Source organism: Bos taurus, chromosome 13, assembly GCF_002263795.3.
Source record: "Bos taurus isolate L1 Dominette 01449 registration number 42190680 breed Hereford chromosome 13, ARS-UCD2.0, whole genome shotgun sequence".
In the NCBI taxonomy this organism is placed as follows: domain Eukaryota; kingdom Metazoa; phylum Chordata; class Mammalia; order Artiodactyla; family Bovidae; genus Bos; species Bos taurus.
In genome coordinates this window covers 43977763-43997328 of record NC_037340.1, presented here as the reverse complement: position 1 = coordinate 43997328, position 19566 = coordinate 43977763, and the positions used below count along the sequence as shown (strand labels likewise).

Below are 19566 nucleotides of genomic sequence, written 5' to 3'. Positions count from 1 at the left end.
TAAATTGACTGCATTCATTTTTTTTTTCCTTTACAGTTGGTTTAAGTAATTGTTTTTTCCCTTCTGGACATAAAGAGATTTTTATATTTTTCTTCTACATTTTTAAAGTTTTGCTTTTTTACATCCAGTTCCACATAAAGTACGATTTATTTCCTAATATCATTTACTTTTTGCACATGGGTATCTGATTTCCAGTAACATTTCTTGAATGAGAAGAAGATCTTTTTTTAATCCACAAGAATACCTAACAAATTCTCTCACAGAATCTGATGTTAACTGAATTAAGTTAATTTTGATTAAATTAATTGGCTTGGTGTTTATGGGAAAGCCTTACAACTCTTCACTGGGCCCCAAGAGTACAAGGCAGGTGCTCTGAGGTGTAACCCTGGGACTAACTACATCTCCAGCCTCCCTGTAGGCCTACAAATTCTCAAAGGCTTGTGTCCCTGAGTCAGTAAAACTCAGAATAAAGTTTTTCTAAGCGTACATAAAAGTTATGGGGAAAACACCACTTTGTTGCCATGACTGACATTTCGGGTACAGGCTAGAACATTGGCAGAGTCCACCTTGTTTAATATTCGTCCACAAATCAGATGGTAGTAGGATTTCACAAAATATTTATTAAGAGAAAGAGTAAGTTTAGCTGATCTAATTTCTGACTGTTGACTCTTGGCAGTCTAAACAATTATATTAGTCAAGCTTTCCTAGTTACTCAATAGGGAACAAAAAAGATTAAAAAATATTTTAAGTAAAAGCTGAAGGAAACATCTCTTCAGGAGGGTAAAATATCCAAGACAGACATTTCTAAGGCACAAAATTCATACAAGAGTAGTGAACATCACACCAGAGCTCGTAGACAATAGGACGTGCTAAGATTTTGACATTCTCAAGCAACTTGAGGCTTTCTGGAACAAATATAATAGAATGTGACTTTATAATGAACTGGTGCCTGGGTCTCGGTGACCCAGACATTCTGAAAAAAAGAAAAGGGAAATACATCTTCTTTTCCCTTCATGTGACCTGAGGTCACTACAGTATTGAACTCCTTTTGTTGAGTGCTTAGCCTGGTATATTTTGTAAGGAACCTTATCTGTTGGTCACCCAGACACAGAAAAAGTATAATTTAGGTGAGAAAGGAAACAAAATGTAATTGAATATTTCAAAGCAACCTGCATTTTTGAAAACTGTATGTGTGTGAATGAATATGATATATATAATATGATATAAATAGGATATATAAAATGTAATTTGATATGTTATTGTATGTATTATGTACATAAGCTTCCCTGGTGACTTAGATGGTAAAGAATCTGCCTGCAATGAAGGAGACCCAGGTTCAATCACTGGGTCAGGAAGATTCCCTGGAGAAGGAAATGGCAACCCACTCCAGCATTCTTGCCTGGAGAATTCCATGGACAGAGGAGCCTGGTGGTATACAGTCCACGGGGTTGCAAAGAGTTGGACACAACTGAGCAACTAACACTTTCATTTCACTTTCTTTCACTTCATTATGTACATACTATAATTTTGCATATGTGTACATATACACACACAAGTATATGGCCAACTAAAACAATATTATCAAAATATTTATTCTTTGACGATGGAAATTTCAGTGGTCATTTTTGGTTTTGTTTCTATTTTTGTACCTTAGATATTTTTCAAATTTTGTTCGGTGAACTTGTTTTACCTTCACCAAGATAAAAAGTTATTTGTTTCAAGGCTGGAAAGAGAACAGACAAGAAATCTTCACCTGAAAACTCTTGTGTGGTAAGTAGTCTGAAGTCAGAGTTCCTGGCCTCAGAGAAGCAGAGCGGGCAAAACAGAATTGTGGACACCTCTGCCCCCTACTGTTCACCTTCAGTAAGTACCTGGTGATCTTTCATCCGTTCTTAGTAGGAAGATCCAAGGAGATTGTTGTTTACAAAATCACAAACTCCTGTGGTTCCTCCTCTCCTCAGTGATCCCCAGCCTGGGGACCTTCGGACTGCACTGAGAAATGTGTTCTCAGATAAAGAATATCGTGACCACAGATAGATAAACCAGGCAAAATATGGATGTCACACATAGGGACACGCAGAGAACCTAAGTTTCTTTCCATTTTTTAAAAACATACTAGTATATAGTACGATGTGCATTGGAAGATTATACATTAATATAGAATATATTTTAAAATATATTAGTCTATATACTGAGTATACACTATTAATATTAACAATGTTACATTGTATGTGTTAAAACACTATATGTATTAATAATATTAATGTTACATGTGTACTTTTATATTGCATATATACTTTACTGTACTTGTATATATCTTATATACTTCATAAGCTTTGTACATATGTACTTTTCCTAGTACTATGCTTTTTAAATGCATGTCTATGTTTGTGTATATATTTATATAGATGTAGTTTTCTATATGAAGAGTACACAGTATGTATATATACTGTATATGATGTATATATACTATATATGATATATATATATATGTATGTATGTATGTATGTATGTATGTGGTGGCTCAGACTGTAAAGAATCCACCTGCCAATACAGGAGCTGCAGGAGATGGAGGGGGTTCAAGCCCTGGGTTGGGAAAATCCCCTGGAGAAGGGAATGGCTACCCACTTCACTGTTCTTGCCTGGAGAGCCCCATGGACAGAGGAGCCTGGCGGGCTACAGTCCATTCAGTCACAAAGAGTTGGACACGGCTGAGTGACTAACACTTATGTAGAATATACACAGCATTCACACACACACATACTTTTACAAACGATTTTGCATTTGTCAGTGTTTTATTTTAATGAAGAGCCCAAAGTGTGACTAACATCTGCATTTTAATTCTACAGCTGGTAAAAGCATTTCTTCCTTGGGAAGTTATTCGAAGTCCCAATTTGCTTTAGAAGTTGACACATCTGAGTTTCTTTTGGCTGTTATTATTTATGAAATTCAGCATTTCCTCAGAGCCAGCTTTGATATAATAAAGCCTTCAGATCTCCAGTCTCACAACCAATTTATTTACAGTCAGTAAAAGACATTGAAGCCCAATGCCTTTCTTAGACATGCTTTCAATAGTACCCATAGAATTCAGTTACATGTGCTGGTCTGAAGGAAAAATGTGGGCAATGTGATAAACACAGCCTTGCCTTGGCCATAACCAAATTAAAATATCTGCCTCAACAGTGGTAGTTAGGGAACCAAATAGACTGAAAAGAAAACAAGGGGAAAAATTTAAATTTGAAAGCAAACAGGCTTACACAGTATTTCCTGATGGCAGATTCTGAACCATGAGGCATGAAAACCAAGCATTAATAACCTCAACAGTTGTTGTGTTATTTTACGAGATTTCATCATCAAATATTAAAACTTAGTCTAGACTTTTTTATCCCATATCATATTCTTAAATCTGCTTTTAAAACCTGGGATAATTGCTTTAAAATGAATCCATATATATGTAGAACATATGATTCAGAAATACATAGGATGAAGTTTTGTGACACTTATAAATAAGAACTTGTCATTTCCAAGCATAAGCATTTTTGTTTTTCATTTAACACTTGCCTGGTATTTAACCTGTCCATCCCTCTAAGAGTGTGTAGAGTGAAACTATACAAACATTTGATTCCAACCCTATGATATTCTGGAAAAGGCAGAACTATGTAGAGAATATAAAGTATCAGGGATTGCTTAGAGAGTGGGGAAGGGGGGGACAAGGAAGAAGACATAGTATACTTAGGGAAGTGAAACTACTTTTTAACACTGTAATGGTGGATACATGTCATTATATGTTTATCCAAACCCACGGAACGTACAACATCGAGAGTGACCCATGTCAGCTATAGGCTCCGGGTGATGATGACGTGTCCGTGTAGGTTCATTAGCTGTAACACAGGGACCATCTGGTAGGGATATTGATGGGGAGGCTTTGGGGAGTACAGAGGGAATATGGGAAATCTCTATACCTTCCTCTCAATTTTTCTGCAAATCTAAAACTACTCTGGAAAAAAAAATCTTAAAAAAACAGTTAACCTAAAAGCAGTATAAAAAAAAAAAAAGATAAAATCATGTGACTTCATTTATAATGCCTTCTATTTAAGAATGGCACCAATAAACATGATTTATACTACAAGTATATCAACCACCCCACACACCATCCCAACCAGCTCTTCCCTCACATTGATGACTTCTATCTTTGTTTCCTGGATTGTCATATTCCCTCTAAAAGCAAATCCCCATACCAGCCCAGGGAAGTCACATGCGACTCTCCAAAGAGCCTCATAATCGGGAGAAAGCACACATTCTTGGTCACATTTTGTTCTCACTTTAGTTGTTGTTTCTTCAGTTCAAACCAAAACAAGGCAAGAGTGGCAGGGTGAAGTAACCGTGGAGAGTAAACACTTACTTGGCATTTCCCCCAGAGGCTGTTTGCAGATAGCAGCTGGTGAGTCATGAGAACAGGTCTCCAGGGATGCTCCACCTCTGACTCAGGGTGGAGTGGGTTTCGGGCCCTTCGCACAGCTCGGCTCCCTGAGTAACTGATCCAATCACAGCTGATCCAATCACAGCAAACAAACGCTGCTTTCATTCAGTCTCCACTCAGAGATTCCAACAACACAGCCAAGGAAGCTAGGTGGCACAAAAACGACCGATAATAGAAATTATTGAGAGTCCTCGGCAGATAGAGCTGCAGGCTGAAACAGATTTGCCTGTCACTATCCTGTGTGTCCCCGAAGGGCAGGGTGTCACTGCGCCCGGCCAGGTTTCACCGGGTGTTTTCAGTTTCCTTGTTGATTTCTGAATGCCTCTGTGAAGGAATTTGTGTGAGAAATAGACCTATTTTTATTCACAATGACTTCACCATCTGCCCTGGTATTTTGTGTACACAGATTCATGTCCTGCATGTTAACGTATTCCAATCTGTGAACCCTCCCAGACTCGAAATGTCTTTTTAAAGAGTAACAGGATGCTATGAACACTCTGTTTCATGGTGTAGAACTGATAACTACTAAAGGTTCTTCGAGCCATTCAAAAAAGAATGGCTTTAAAAATAAAGCTGCAGGAATATCTCATTCACAGTGAGGAAACTATATAGTGGCTTGTTTAGTTTTGTTTTGTTTTTTAAGTCTGTAGGAAAAATGCTCTCACCAAATGTTTAAATTAGTGGAGACTTTTCTGTGGGTGAGTTCTCCTTTCCACGTGTTTTGGAAATAATTTAAGAATGGGAATCAGAAGACTGGTGCTGTCTCCATGATTTATTTATTCTTGAATACGCCCCTTAACTGCTCTGTTCTTCTGAGTTCCTTATATGTAAGAGGAGAACAAAGGAGCCTGAATCCATGTGAAAAGGTTGCCGAAAGTTTGAAATGAAGTGATATGAAACATATATCAACAACTGCCCAAATATGTGAAATCCTGTTATGATTAAGGCTTAGAGTTTTGTGGTGAGATTTCATGACTAACACATAAATAAACGGGTGTTAAAGATACAGTGACTTCATTTAAATCAGTATCTTTTAAATGGTTATATAATAAATGTCGCTGTGAGTTTTGTAACAAAATTAAGGTTTCTTGGAATATAGGAAATGAGTATTCGTAGTGTTTCTGCATATTAAAAAAAAAAAGTCTATGTCCAGATATGTTCATTTCCAGCCATAAACACTGTTTGTATTGTTGCTCTTGTTCAGTCACTAAGTTGTGTCCGACTCTATGTAACCCCATGGACAGCAGCATGCCAGGTTTCCCTGTCCTTCACTATCTCCTGGAGTTTGCTCAAACTCGTGTCCATGGAGTCAGTGATGCTCTCTAACCATCTGTCCTCTGCTGCCCTCTTCTCCTCTTGCCTTCAATCTTTCCCAGCACCAGGGTCTTTTCCAGTGAGTGAGCTCTTTGCATCAGGTGGCCAAAATATTGGAGCTTCAGCATCAGTCCTTATAATGAATATTCAGGGTTGATTTCCTTTAGGATTGATTAGTTCGATCTCTTTGCAGTCCAAAGGACTAAGAGTCTTCTCTACCACCACAGTTTGAAAGTGTTGATTCTGCAGTGCTCAGCCTTCCTTATGGTCCAACTCTCACATCCACACACGACTACCAGGAAAATTATAGCTTTGACTGCCAACAGACCTCTGTTGGCAAAGTGATATCTCTGCTTTTTAATATGCTGTCTAGGTTTGTCATAGCTTTCCTTCCAAGGAGCAAGTGTCTTTTAATTTCATGGCTTCGGTCAATGTCAGCAGTGATTTTGGAGCCCAAGAAAATAAAATCTGTCACTGTTTTTCCACTTTTTCTCCATCTATTTTCCATGAAGTGATGGGACCAGATGCCCTGTCATGGCTATGTTTTCTCTTATACATTTTAAAAAGTGAGATTAAAACATATCATGAAATTCACATTTGTAAAGTGTATACTCTAGGAGTTTTCAGCATATACACAATCACCACTATGCATTTCCCAAATATTTTCAAACCAAAAAAAGAAAAAAAAATCACACACCCATTAGCCCTAACTTTCCTTCCCCCTTCCCCTCAGTCCCTGGCAAACACTAAGATAGTTTTTATCTCTGTGGATTTTCCTTTTCTGAATATTTCGTATTAACATTCCTGGCTTCTTTTTCTTAGCATAATGTTTTCAAGGTGCATCCATGTTTTAGGATATTCCAAATATTTTCTCATATTCTGTAGACTGTCCTTTCACTCTCTTGATAGTATCTTTTGGTGCACAATCATTTTGGATTGTGATAAATTCCAATTTATCTAATTTTTCTTTTACTACTCACGCTTTTGGTGGCTCAGCTGGTAAAGAATCGGCCTGCAAAGCGGGACACCTTGGTTCAATCCCTGGGTTGGGAAGATCCCCTGGAAAAGGGAAAGGCTACTCACTCCAGTATTCTGGCCCAGAGAATTCCGTGGACTGTATAGTCCATGGGGTCACAGAAAGGGGGACACAACTGAGTGGCTTTCACTGTCACTTCATATATACATATATGATTGTACAGACCTTTTTCAGCGAAGTGGTGTCTCTGCTTTTTAATACGCTGTCTAGGTATTAGGCATTATATATATATGTGTGTGTGTGTGTGTGTTTGTCAAGGTTTATTTCTAAAGCCCCAATTCTGTTATTAATCTCTATGTCTACTCTTATGCCTGTACCACACATTCTTGATTACTATAGCTTGGAAAGTTTTAAAACTGAGGATAAGCAGTTTGCTCTCCCTTTCAAGATTGTTTTGGCTATCTTCATTTCTTACATGTCCGTGGGAACTTTGGTATCGGCATGTCAGTTTTTGCAATGAAAGCCAAGAGGAATATTGATAGAGATTGTATTGAATATGTAGAACAATTTGGGTAGCCAAGCATCTTGTTATTAATATTGAGTTTTCCAGTCCATGAGACTAGATGTCTTTAAGACTCTTCTTTGTTAGCTCACTGGTTAGTTAGTGATTCAAAAGAAATTTCCTTAAATGCCTAGAAGCAGTGAGTTCACATCTTGATTGTTGGGTTTTGTGTTGGTATGCAGGTGTCCCTTCAAGACTCAGCTGGCATTTGGAAATTCTGCCTTATCCCTTACTTTTATTTGAGCAGAGTTTCAAGGTCAGCCAGAAGAGAGAGCTTATGGCTTACAGCTTAGGGCTTACCTCTATGCATGAGCACAGCCCTGGGCATGTGCACGGCTCCATGACTCTCAGATATGTCATAGCTTTATAAATCTCCCTCAAAGCATCTTTTGCCCCAACTTTTCCTTTTCACATTTTTGATTTGCCTGTTGTTTTCCCTCCTGTTCCTCATCACTGAATTATTAAAATATTGCTACAGCAATATTTGTTTTCAGCAAATACCCTGCCAAAAGGCTGCTGTTCTGAGGGACTCTGAGTCAAGTCTAATAAAGACAAGGCTGAGAAGGGGGACCATAGACAATTAAAATAATGACAGTTCCCTGGGAATTGGGCTTGGACCATCAGTGGCTGCCAGGCTGCTGGTTTTCCCCAAAATGTATGTTGTTTCCAAGGTTACCATGGAGCTGGGAGGGGAGGAAGAGAGATGAGAGAAGTTCTAGTAAGACTCCACAGACTTGCTTTTCTTCCCAAGATTAGGTAGCTTTTCTTGAATTAACACACCCTGGATTGTTGTCTTTGATTAATTTCCTGAGATCTGAGAAAGTCTATTCTGATCGTTTCTGCCAACATTCTCATTGATTTTATAACATAGAAAATTTTCAGAAGTTCTTACTCTGTCATTCCTCCTGACATCGTGCAGCCATATCTTTTCAAATTAATAAATAATTCCCTTACTTTAGTTCATCAGAACCTAGAGAAAATAGCCTTAAAATGCTAAGTTCTTAATTTGACTAAGTAGCATATGCATTATTCTAGAAATAAAATAAGAAGCTCCATTCTTAACCTTGGGAAAGCTACATTTTTGGAAGTCATCTCTATATTGATTACAGGCAGAGCAAACCACTCCTGGTTTCAATGTAAGCATATAATTTATCCTCCAGAATAAATCTGGGCAACTAAGTGTAGTCTATTCTCTTCCTCTTCCAGATATCGCTTAAACCAAATGAGCCGAATTTGTTACTTCTCACAATAGAATTCTCCTTGTATCTTTGAATTCCTAGCTAGTGCCCTTTACTATGATATTTCAAACTCAAATTTTGTTATCCTTCATTATGATTATTGATCTGAAGAAGCTACATAGTTCAAACAACCTTGTGGTTAAAATCCATTTAAAGCAGAATCAGATATATTACAAAATTCCATGGTCTACTTTGGAAAGCACAATGCAATTTAAATTTGTAAACTATGAATATAAAAGAAAAGGGTAAAAAAAAAAAAAAAAGCTAGCATCTCTAGAGGAGAAGGCAATGGCACCCCAATCCAGTACTCTTGTCTGGAAAATCCAAAGGACAGAGGAGCCTGGTGGGCTACAGTCCACGGGGACTCGAAGAGTCAGACACGACTGAGCGACTTCACTTTCACTTTTCACTTTCATGCATTGGAGAAGGAAATGGCAACCCACTCCAGTGTTCTTGCCTGGAGAATCCCAGGGACGGGGGAGCCTGGTGGGCTGCCGTCTATGGGGTTGCACAGAGTCAGACACAACTGAAGTGACTTAGCAGCAGCAGCAGCATCTCTAGAGCATCTACTACCATGTTCTAGATACTGTGCCTAGGATTAATTTTCACATGTCATGTAAATTTGTTACTTCCAACAATCTTTCAAAGAATAGAAAAAATTCCTGTTTTACAAATTACAAAATGAAGACTTTAAATAAGATGTCCAATGTTACACAACTAGCAAATAATAGAATCAGGCTTCAAAAATCAATCTGTTGGGAATTCCCTGGTGGTCCAGGTAGTTAAGACTCCATGCTTTCACTAACAAGGGCATGGGTTCAGTTCTTGGTTGGGGAACTAAAACTCCACAAGCCTCTCGGTGCAGTCAAAAAAAAAAAAAAGTTCATTTTTCATTTTATTAGGCTTTGGTTTTGAAAATAACTTTAATGATAAATACATCTTCTGATTTCTTGAACTTCCGTGAAATTTAAAATCGTCTGGAACCTATTATACAGAGTGAAGTAAGTGAGAAAGAAAAACACCAATACAGTATACTAATGCATATATATGGAATTTAGAAAGATGGTAACAATAACCCTGTATACGAGACAGCAAAAGAGACACCGATGTATAGATCAGTCTTATGGACTCTGTGGGAGAGGGAGAGGGTGGGGAGATTTGGGAGAATAGCATTGAAACATGTATAATATCATGTATGAAATGAGTCACCAGTCCAGGTTCGATGCACGGTACTGGATGCTCGGGGCTGGTGCACTGGGACGAGCCAGAGGGAGGGTAGGAGAGGGAGGAGGGAGGAGGGTTCAGGATGGGGAACGTGGGTATACCTGTGGGAGATTCATTTCGATATTTGGCAAAATTAATACAATATTGTAAACTTTAAAAATAAAATAAAATTTAAAAAAAAATTTAAAAAGATAGTTTAAGGGATTTTTCCAAGTTAGAGTATACAGATTTTATTTTCCTACTTGATTTTTTTAGATAACAACCAGGAGTAAAATCTTTGTTCTGCAGGTCACAGAGTATAGCTCAATAAAGAATGCATTATTATCAGGAAAACATGAATCACAAATGAATGTTAATATTGCCTAGAGTTTGTAGGCAGATAATAGACTGTTAGGCATTGTTATCAAAATATGCCCTGTTCACAACAAGTGCCCAAACTGCTTATTTTAATATATTTCTTTTAGCCATTTTAATTACATATTTGGATTTTCAAAAATATCGCTAAACCTGTAATAAAACTAATGTTCCAAACCACTAAGATTTCCTTGGAATGCTCTCAGCATTTAAGCACATGGCACTCAAATGAGTCATTGTCCTAGGATAACTTTCTTCTTAATGTTGCAGTACTTTCTTATAGGGATTTTGACTTTTCAAACAAATTCATATCAACTGATGTTTTACATTCTTACACAAAAATTATATTGAAGTTCTTTTTAAACGACATCAAAATACGTAACAAGTAACATTATCACTTTCCCATGATTCCGGCTGGCCCTTTCTCTTATCTCAGAGAGTGACTTGTACACAGGGTTGTGACTCTGGCAGTGTACGTGACCTGCTATTTTTGTAAGATCCATAAACTCTGTGTGACTGAGGCTTGTCTTTGTAGTGGATCCAGAAACGTGTATGCTCTGATATACTCAGAAAATAGGTCATTGTATCACTTTCTAAGTGGTTTCATCAGGCAGGGGCTATCTTTTTCTGTTTGTTATCAAGATGTCTCTTGTGTAAGGTAACTGGATACCTATATTAACAGTTTTCTAGTACTTCCAGTTTCTAAAGATTGTGAATGTCTAGTGTGTGTAAGATAGTTTCTTTGATATGAAAACAAAAGTGTATATTGTGGTTGGTATTTTAGCATCCATATGAGGAGAGGATAGTATAGTCAATGTCTTATTTTATGCAAACTTCAAATAGATACTTGCAAATGTTGGGACTCTTTAAAGAATACTATTCATAATAAGAGTGCTAGAAACATGCCCCCAAATGACCAGAAATACTACAAGGGAACTAAGCCATCTGCTTGGTACTCTCATTTACTTAAAGTAAAAATACTTTTTGTGAGAAATTAAATCCTAGTTTGAATTTCACAACTATAGAGATCAAACTAACATTATCAAAGCATTGTGGAAATTCCACGCTGATAAATTAAGAGAAAATATATTTGGGAAAGATGAATTATTGGTGGCTCCAGCAAAAACAGAAAAATGCAAAATCACTTTGCATGTGTTCCACTTTAGGTGTGGCCAGGGAAGTTCCTGCTAAACCAATTTTCCCCCACACACAAAAAAAGTCATAAACTTGAATGATTTTCTTTAACTGCCTGGAATTAGAACAGAGAAGACAAAAAAAAAGGAAGATTATAGCAGAGAATCTATTTGGAAGTCAAAATGGTGGATGGTGATTTTCCTATTTTTTAATGACTTAAGCCTGAGAACAGGCTGAAATCAGCACTGTAAGTAAAAACATTGGTGGAAAATTCATTATTTCTCTGACCTAAAAAACCAGAGGACATAGTATGGAGTAAATATTGCCACCATATTTTATTAAAAGCTTGTTTTCCAGTCCCTTGAATAGTGATTTTTTTTTTTTAAGATTCTATTTAAGCTTTACAGAAAAAAATCATTGTGTGTGTAATTTAATGTTTTTACACACTAAATCAAGACTTGTGCATGAAATATATATGTGTATGTATACATATATATTTCAGAAAGAGTGATAGAGAGGTACAGATTTGAATCCCTATGTAAAGAAGTTGCCAACTTACTGGCTGATTTTGAGCCATGCACAAACAGGGCAAACTAAAGCAAACTTTGAATTGTGCCAGAGAGACAGTCTTTATGAGTCCAAGATAATGCTTGCCAAAATTTAGAAAATCACCATTTTATTTAGGAATACAATAGAATTTAGAGTCTGTACCTTCAGAATATTCAGGAAACAATACAAAGTCACCCAACAGGTAAAAAAATGATAATTTAATACATTCTTAAGAAAAAAATCAATCAATGGAAACCAATTCCTAAATGAACGTATATAGGAATAAACAGACATGATTTTATTTTCACTATATTTACTATTTTCAATGCCAAAAAGAAAAATAGGCTCTCAATAAATAAAAATATAAAAAGTTTCATCAAAAAATAGAAACTATGAAAAGTCTCAAATGGTAACTCAAGAAGGAAAAATTCAGTATATGAAACACATATGCACTTAACAGCAGAATGGAATTGACAAAGGAAGGAATCATTAAATAAGGAGACAGATCAATAGAACTTTTTCAATCTGAAGAACAACAAAAACTTAAAAACTAAAGTGAACAAAGCCTTATGGACTTGTGAAAAAGTATCTAAATTTCCAGCATATATATAGCTGGGGTCCCAGAAGCAGAGAAAAGAGAAAACTAGACATGAAAGAATTAATAATAAATTCTCAATTTGCTGAAAGATATAAATTACAGAATCAAAAGACTCAGTGAATCCCAAGTGTGGGTGTGCATAAAATGAGTAAGCATGCCATAGTCAAACTGCTAAAAACCAAAGGGAAAAAATCTTTTTAAAGCCAGAGAATATGACACATTATCTATATGCCAAAAGTGATTCAAATATCTTCTGATTTTTTATCAGAAAATTTGAAAGTCAGAAGAAAATAGAACAACATAACAAACTGATAAAGAAAAAAACTGTCAAACCACAATTCTACATCCAACAAACATATTTGTCAAAAATGAAGCTGAAATAAAGACAATCTCAGATAAAAGAAAACAAGGACAATATTCATTAGTGACTTGCACTTACAAAATGCTAAAGTAAATTCCTCAGGTTGAAGAAAAATGATACAAAAGGGAAGTATTTAAATCATCAGGGAGCAATGAAAGACAGTGGGGAAAATGACATGAATGTTTACACAAAGTATTCTAGGGAATCTACTAATCTCAAAACTCAAAATTTAATTTAAAAAGATACCACATCAATTGTACTATTGTATACAATGAGCAAAAAAGCAAAATGAGGAATATAATAAAATAAAGCACTAAACACATATGAGAATTAAAAATTCAAATTGTTTGGATATTCCACAACACAGGATGTATTGAACAACAAAAGCAACTGAAGATGAATTTTAAAAAATTACAACATAGGAACAAATCACCCTAAGGAAGAGGAAATAGAAACAAGAGACACAAACAAAGGTCTCCAGAGGAAATGGAGAATATATTACTGGACCCTGGAAGAAAGGCTACCTTGTTTAAAAGTGGCAGAAAACTTGGCCATACTGTTTTCTACCAATGAGTGAAAAAGAAGAACTTGTAATTAATACACTTGGATATTTAGCTGAGATTTCCAAGTGAGGCTGGAAGATGTGAACTTGTTTCTCCTTGCTGCTTGTAGTAAAATGCTAGAAGAATGACATCAACTGAGCAATGAACTGTTAGGCAAAAAGGAACCAGCATTTGATGATCTGGAAAATTCTCGGTCTTTGCAGATAATGTGCTCTGGATCTAGGGCCAAGGGTGTGACTGGAAAACCATTTGCTAAAGAGACTAGATGCATGACTCATGGATTCAAACAACCTTCTCAGCAGACATCAGGAATAGAGATGGGTGATCCAGGGACAATTGGTGTAGAATGCCCTTGTTTATCATTGTAGATCCCTTTGCCTTCCATGGGAAACTCACAATGTTTTTGAGAACTTTATAAGAGCAGAAACACAGCCAGCCTGGACTGAGAGGAACAGAAATGAGATGAAATGAAGGATGAAACCACTCCAAAGGCAGAACTGTGGACCCAAAGTCCGGAGAAGGCAGAGCTACTATCCTGGAGAACTCAGAGGATTGAGCATCAAGCCACAGGGAATTGTCTTATAACCTAATGGAACTTGTACTGATGACCTGACCCCTTTATTAACTCTATTTTATCCCTTTAGAAATACGAATGTTGATCTTGTGCCTGTTCCATTACTGTATTGTGGAAACAGATAATTTGTTTTCTAGTTTCACAGCTTTTTTGGATGAAAAGAAATTTTGACCCAGAATGAGGCATAGCAAATTTAACTCATACCTGATTTAGATAGTTTGTGTGTGCTTAGCCACTCAGATGTGTCTGACTCTGCAATCCCATGGACTAGAGCCCGCTTGGCTCCTCTGTCCATGGGATACTCCAGGCAAGAATATGGAGTGGGTTGCCATTTCCTCCTCCAGGGGATCTTCCTGACCCAGGGATCAAACCCACATGTCTGGTGTCTCCTGCATTGGCAGGTGGATTCTTTACCACTAGCACCACCAGTTATTTACCTCAGGGTAAATTATTTGCCTTATCTTTTCAATATAACAACCAGCTAAGAAAGAGAGAGAAGAAAACAAAGCCTTTAGGAGACTGGAGTTCAGGTTGGGCCACAGTGAATGAGGCAGAAGATCTGATGAAACTGTGTCCTCATCTGTGAACTGGGAATAAAAATACCTGTCTCCCACAACTGTAGAGAGGATTAAATTAGCTAGTACATCCTTGGCACCTATGACAAGGACTGTGAGAAAACATGCCCTCATTAAGTATTACATACCCCCACCCTCTCCTCCTTCCTAATACCCCTTATTCCCACACCCACTCCATTACTACCACTGCTTCTTAGGTCAAAGCGTATTGCTCATTGTGTCTCGAGGACATGCTAGAGGTGTAAGTAAAAATCAGATTCAAGGGCTTTACATTTACCTGTAAAAAAGACTATACCTTTGAAAAAGAAGAAATATCTTAAGCTACATTGGTTCTCCCGAGTGTTTTTTATGAGGACATGAAGGCATCAAAAATACTATGTGAATTTTCACTTAATTTATGAAACTATCTCTCCCCTAAAATGTCCATCTAAAACATTTAGGAGTTCCTTATTTTGTCTTCAAGTTGGATTTTTTAAAGTGAAGTGAATATATGCTGCTATTTCAAAACTCTTAGGTTTTTGTATGGTTTTCCTTTAGAAATTTAATTCTCTCTGTTGAAAGGTTTATAGGTTATTTGAATTAATGTTTTTAAAAACTCAAGATTCAAAAAATCTGTTGTCATGTGTATCCACAGAAACCAACCCAACTAAAAAAACCAACATAATTGCCAGATGAACTGCAATTTCTCCTACTGCCAGGCCATGTTGACATTGTTGGAATTCCCATGTCAGCACAGGGCAGGTCATAAAGTAATAGCTGCTGTGAGTTAGACTTGTTCAATGTCAGACGGTGTTTAGGGGATAATTTCATTATTTTAGTTATTTAGATGATCGTTGTAATGAATATTTGAGAATATTTGTTTTAGGAAACATTTAAAATTATTTGTTTTAGGAAAGGAAAGATGTAAAAACAGTCAAGGGGATAAGGAAGTATTGAGAAAGATACAGCTTTGGACTGATTTCTGAAAGAAAATGTCTGAGTATACAGTATTATTTGTTTTACGTTCGTTTAAACAATGGTGAGTGAAATGACATTTTTATATGTCATTTCATATATTTCATTTTATATGTCATTTCATTTCAGTCAACCTTCATTAGAACAATTGGTGAGCAATTACAATTCAACAGCCGAACATTTATCTGTCTGTCCCCTACGTGAAGGCTTCCCTGGTGGCTCAGCGGTAAATAATCTGAGCGCAATGCAGGAGACATGGGTTCAATCCCTGGGTCAGGAAGATCCCCTGGAGAAGGAAATAGCAATGCACTCCAATATGCTTGTCTGGAGAACTCCAGGGACAGAGGAGCTGGGCAGGCTACAGACCATGGGGCACGAAGAGTTGGACAAGACTTAGCAACTAAACATCAACACCCTATTGCATAAATAAAACATTTTTAAGCCAACAACAAAAATAATAAATTCCAGTAGAAACTGTTTTTCTCTGATTACCACAAAAACACAAAAATAATAACATAAGTAATAGAAAACTTTATAAGTCCCCTAAAGATAATGGACAGACAGGTTCAACCAAGGCTTGCTTTGATATTTGTAGGAATAAATCTAACCTATCTACTCTAATGTACCATTAAACTTTTATCAGATAATCATCAGAGTGCCTGAGGATTAAAAATCATTGTAGCTGAATAATGTATGCTAAAATGTATATCATCTATGTTAAGGTAGTAATCATTGTGCATTAGCCCATTTTGAGTTTAAGAACTAAAATCTTGACAACACAAGGAGAATATTTTTTTGACTTTGATAATGCAGTATGAGAATATAAATGTGGGTCATCTTAGCTTCCATTTGAGTAAGGCATTAGAATTGCATCATGCACCGTTTTAATATATTCACTGAGTTGTTGTTCAAACATGCTAGAGGAATCTGAAGCAACTTTCCAGAGTGTTTTTTCTTGAACCTTCTTTATCATTATAGTCTTAATCCTTTCTTATGAGGAATTTGCTAGACTACAATAACCTGTGTCCTTATACCTAATCTCCCTTTTGTTAAAATTTTAATCAGTTCTTTAATTCACACTGAAGCATGAAGGGTACTTACATCATCGTGCCTTCCTGGGGCATAGAAAAGCATTTTGGTCTCAACCAGAGGACATGGTAGAGATGAGACACAGTGGGGCTTTCTAGCGTCCCCACCCACCCCAGCCCTTGACTGATCATCCCACTTATTCTAAGAGTCTGGCTATACACTCGCCTATAGACTAAGCTTTCTATTCAGCCTTTCTTTTGAAAATAAGAAACCATGAATATTCTTTCTGAAAGCTCTAATCTCTTATTTACCCCATGTGGATTTGGCCTCAGCATGGGAAACTGCTTATGTACTTTTGTGTTTTTGCTTATTATTATTATTGCACTTCAGTTTCATAACCTTTCTCTCTTTTGGAAACTGAAGAGAGACTTTATATGATGCTTTGAAGAGAGGATAAGACATTAGTGAAGTTGCTCAGTTGTGTCCAACTCTTTACGACCCCATGGACTGTAGCCTATCAGGCTCCTCCATCCATGGGTTTTTCCAAGTGGTTAAGACTCAGAGCTTACAGCACAGGGGACAAAGCTTCCATCCCTAGGGGAATAGAAATAGGAAGATCCCCCATTACTTTCACATTCTGAACAATTTTAATAAAGTCTTTTTCTGCTTCAATTAAAAAAAAAAAGAATACTGGAGTGGGTTGCCATTTTCTTCTCCAGGAGATCTTCCCGATCCAGGGATCAAACCTGAGTCTTCTCCATTGCAGGCAGACTCTTTGCCATCTGAGCCACCAGGGAACACCCGGGTTCAATCCCTGGGTCAGGAAGATCTCCTGGAGAAGGAAATGGCAACCCACTCCAGTATTCTTGCCTGGAAAATCCCATGGACGGAGGAGCCTGGTAGGCTACAGTTCATGGGGTCGCAAAGAGTCAGACACGACTGAGTGACTTCACTTTCACTTGAAGAGAGGATAAGACATTATTGTGGATACGATACAGGGTTGGGGGGCGGGCATTGGTTGTTAGACAGTATCTTTAAGAATAACTATTGGGAACACAATACCTTCCATTTATCTCAGGTTTTCAATGAGAATATAATTCTTTGGTTCATAAAGGAAGATTACAACTATGGAGCTGAGGAATAAACTGTGTTTAAGATGGGGCTCGCTCTACTCATATGAAATTATTTTATTTGATAGTCTTCCAGAAGCCTCCAATTTTCCAGTATGAAAATGGACCACGTGGGGCCCAGCACGGTACTGTAGCAAGTCTGTCCTAATGGTCAAAGCCATCCAACACAATCATCTTTGGCCAAGACCTCATGAAAGAGTTACTGGATTTCTTTGTGCAACTCAGTACACATGGCTGAAATGAGGGCTTGGGGGGCTTTGAAAATGTGTATATGAGTAATGGGCAGGGGAAAAAAAAGGAAAAAATCCAAAGTTACAGCAAGGCCACATGAGAGATGTAAGCTCTTGGTTGAGGGGCTCTCAAAAAGAGGAAAGGGCAGACTTAATGTCGGCTTGTGTCTCTGAACCTGTTCTGACTGCATCATTACAGGAAAAAAGGAAAATTAGGACAGAGCACCACCCACATTAAGACAATGGTTTGCTTTGTAATAGAGTGGATTGCATCTCATCTACCTTTAAGCATCATCACTTACCACAGTGCATGACTCATGTCAGAGACACAATAAACATTTGTTGAGTCAATGAATGAATACAATAGTATAATTTTAGTTTCAGGATTTCCTGGGATTCCATAAAGACATTTTATACCCTTTTAATGTAAGCAGTAACATCTCTAGGTGTGCTAGGTTTTTTTTACAGCTCCATAAAAAAATGTAGGAAAACAAAAGAATCAGAGTCAGTTGTGACTATTTATAGTATACTGAAAAACAGTTCACAGAAATTGCTATCAAGTGATTGTTTTTCATTGAAGAATAACCTTTGATGGTTAAGACAACTAGAGGGAAGGACTGAAAGTGACACAGCAGGTTGCGAGACTTTGAAATTACAGGGGAAATCAGTCTTGAAGAGCAGGAGAAGAATTAAAAGTTATTTTTCATACTAATAAGGAAGGCTAAGCGCCAAAGAATTGATGCTTTTGAATTGTGGTGTGGGAGAAGACTCTTTTTAGAGTCACTTGGACTGCCAGGAGATCAAACCAGTCAATCCGAAAGGAAATAAACCTTGAATATTTATTGGAAGAACTGATGCTGAAGCTGAAACTGCAATACTTTGGCCGTCTGATGCGAAGAGCTGACTCACTGGAAAAGACCCTGATGCTTGGGAAGATTGAAGGTATAAGAAGAAGGAGGCGGCAGAAGATGAGATGGTTGCATGGCACCACCAGCTCAATGGACATGAGTTTGAGTAAACTCCAGGAGATATTGAAGAACAAGGAAGCCTGGCTTGCTGAAGTCCATGGGGTCTCAAAGAGTCAGACATGACTTAGCTACTGAACAACAGCAATAATAGATTGATTCAATTTAAAAATCATCTTAATACATATAACAACAACAGAATACTCTGTTATAGACTACGACTTAATGTTCTTTCAGATTCATGGTTGAATTTAACGTAGTGTCACTGAGATCAACAGACACCCAGAATAAACCAGCTGACGTTCTCAAAGGGTTGATTTGCTATATTTATCCCAGACTTCAAATAAGCATCTCACCATGAGAAAAGCAATGACAGAAGCACTGTTTGCCAAGTTTTCTGATGTTGATCATTTAAATATTTTGGGAAAATACACACCACACAATGGATGTGTTTTAAGTTTTCTACTTGCCTGCAGTTTACTCATTCAACACATAGTTTTGAGAGCCCAGAAGGTGGCAGGCTATGTGCAGGAGATCTACATAAAGATCATTGCAAACCCAGAATGTCTGACCTCCAAGGCATCATGCATGTAGCAAGTTGAGGGGGGTAGAGGAGGAATAATTATGCAAACATTAGACACAAAATGTGCAGTCAGGTTTCCATAAGTCCAGTGGAGGAAAATGAAGTGGGAAAGATGACAGCAATTGAAGGGGGAGGCAGAGGAGCTGTTCGAGAGGGAGGGAGAGTGTTCTCCA

At 37.4% G+C, this 19566-nt stretch overlaps 1 long non-coding RNA gene across 1 annotated transcript in view; it reads right to left on the bottom strand.

Moving 5' to 3' along the window:
* Window positions 1-5470, bottom strand: part of LOC132346910 (uncharacterized) — a 58919-nt gene extending 53449 nt beyond the window's left edge. Inside the window, exon 1 of the long non-coding RNA XR_009496907.1 lies at window positions 4403-5470. This is a non-coding gene — a long non-coding RNA (uncharacterized lncRNA). The remainder of the gene's footprint in view (window positions 1-4402) is intronic.
* Between the last annotated feature and the right edge of the window lie 14096 nt (window positions 5471-19566).